This window comes from Musca autumnalis, unplaced genomic scaffold (genome assembly GCF_047663935.1).
Source record: "Musca autumnalis isolate F117 unplaced genomic scaffold, ASM4766393v1 scaffold_3, whole genome shotgun sequence".
NCBI lineage: Eukaryota > Metazoa > Arthropoda > Insecta > Diptera > Muscidae > Musca > Musca autumnalis.
The window spans coordinates 125,782,343-125,784,726 of NW_027411866.1; the positions used below are offsets into that span (position 1 = coordinate 125,782,343).

The 2,384-nt window shown below is 28.6% G+C and overlaps 1 long non-coding RNA gene across 1 annotated transcript; it reads right to left on the reverse strand.

Annotated features, from left to right (window-relative positions):
• Positions 1-764: 764 nt before the first annotated feature.
• Positions 765-1,945, reverse strand: LOC141396483 (uncharacterized). The gene is made up of 3 exons (XR_012411171.1): positions 1,718-1,945; positions 944-1,118; positions 765-878 (listed from the first exon to the last, which is right to left on the reverse strand). It is a non-coding gene; the product is annotated as an uncharacterized lncRNA (long non-coding RNA).
• Between the last annotated feature and the right edge of the window lie 439 nt (positions 1,946-2,384).

Below are 2,384 nucleotides of genomic sequence, written 5' to 3' on the forward strand. Positions count from 1 at the left end.
TGGTGTAGGGTATCACATGGTCGTCCCCGTCCGACTATAGCCTTCTCTTACTTGTCTTGATTTTCGGTTAAAATTAGATGTCGTTTTGCATACATGATTAAAAGTTGTTAAAAACTTCTCTATCAAAAAATTTGAACATTGGCTCATGTTGTGCTAGGCCCCCATACACGCAGAGAAAAAATATGTTTGATCCAACAATATTCCAAGAGCAAAATATATATTGTTAACATATTGTTGGATTCCTTATGTAGTATTGTCAATCCAACAATCGTTATTGTCACACTGGACTATATTGTGTGTTCTAAATATAAATATGTATTGTCACTTTGACACGATAGTTACGATAGTTTTGGTTAGAGGTAACAATTTGTGTTGTTGCAATTCACAATAGTTTTGGTCAAAATAGACAATAAATATTGTTAGAACTTACAATAGTTTTGGTCAGAAGTAACAATATTTATTGTTGCAATTCACAATAGTTTTTGTCAAAATGACAATAAATATTGTTAGAACTTACAATAGTTTCGGTCAGAAGTAACAATATTTATTTTTGCAATTCACAATAGTTTTGGTCAGAACTAACAATATTTATTGTTGTAATGCGAAATGGTTGGAATAAAAATTGTATACCTACCTTTTTAATGTGTTAAATTTAAAAAAATATAAAAAGTTTCATTGTATTATTTATTTCATATATGATCTTTAAAACATTTAAATAACACTGATTTGAGATGATTTTAATTTCGATTGACGCTAATTTTATTTAGTTTAACAAAGATTCGTCTCTTGATGTGCAAATAAAGCATGTTGGTAAACTATTTCTTGTGATTTATTCGGTCAGGAAAATTGTGAATCCCAGTCGTTAGTAGAATTTGAAGCTAAATTAAAAAAGAAAAAATGTTAGAAATAACGCTTAGTAAAAGTACAAAAAGAAGATACTTACTAATTAATTTTATGCCCAAAACAAAATCGGTTGAAGAAATGTATTGTTGCACAAATTACTGAATATAACTGGTTTTAGAGAGTATTCTTATTAAAAATTTCCACTTCAGCTGTCGGTGATTAGTTTTATGTTTTCCCAAATTTAAAAAGTCTGCTGCAAAACAATCTTTAACCCGCTAAATAAAAAAATATTATTTAAAACAGACACACAAAACTACGCAATAAAATACAAGTGTCAGCAGTAGTCGTTTCTTTGGTTTTCATTGAGCATGAATTGCAAAAATTATTAGACTGTTGCAACGCGCTCTTTATATTTTAAATTAAAATAGAATCCCGACAATTCGTTCACAAAAACACAAATTTAAGAAAAAAAACTATTTCTATTTTATCTTCGTATAATAAGTTTCAACCACCTTTTTTTGTTTTTAGCTCTCTACAAAACACACACACATAACAACTTACATACGATAGTAGAAGAAAAGATTCAAAAGAGGTGGTGTCAAACAACAATGAAAAATAGTATTGGTAAAAATGGACAATAAATATTGTTAGAATTCAGAACAGTTGAGGGAAAATTATCTATATTTACAATAGTTTTGCTCAAAACTACAAACGCGTGTTCTAAACATTATTCAGTACAAAAAGAACCCAAAGGGGATTGACGTTTTCAAGAAAATTTTTATTTATTATGTCAAAGATGTATGAATTATCGGAATTCTTCTTGAATATCTCCTTGCAACGCAAATTCTGCTTCAACCGCCACTTTTATATTTACCGCTTCACAAAACCACATGAGAAAACCAAAAACAAAAAAACTACATGGCATTTTAAAAGTAAATAATGCCATAAAATAAGAAAACACCGACAGTTTTAAAATAATAAAGAATTCAATAGATTTAATAATGTATGACACTTTTATTATTAGCTTTTTTCATTTTTGTCTTGGAATGTTGTTTTTCTAAGTTTATAGTCACTAATGTTTTACTTTTTTTGATCCACTTCCTTTGACTGCCAAACAAAAACTGATTAGGGACAAAGAATGCACAAACACAAATAACTTCACCGGCTGCCACACATAAAGGAAAGAGAGCAAAACAAGAATGCAGCGACTAGAATCCAGAGCAAATACTCAACAAGTTAACGGGAGAGAGTATAGTCAAAAATATGTATTTTTGAACTAATAATAGAAATGTTCAATCCAAAATTGTGTATCTACTGAAAAAACAAAATAACAATACGTATTTAAAACTACAACAAAAGCGAATTTTTTAAATGACAATATTTTTTGTAAAAATTCTAGACTATGATAGTTTCTACCAATTGGTATTGTTAATTTTGACAATAGTGCGGAATTTCGAAAGTTGTTTTTGTTTTTTTATGTTTGGAGCAAAATATTGTATTTTTGGATTTGCAATACAATGCTTGAACAAAACAAATACAAT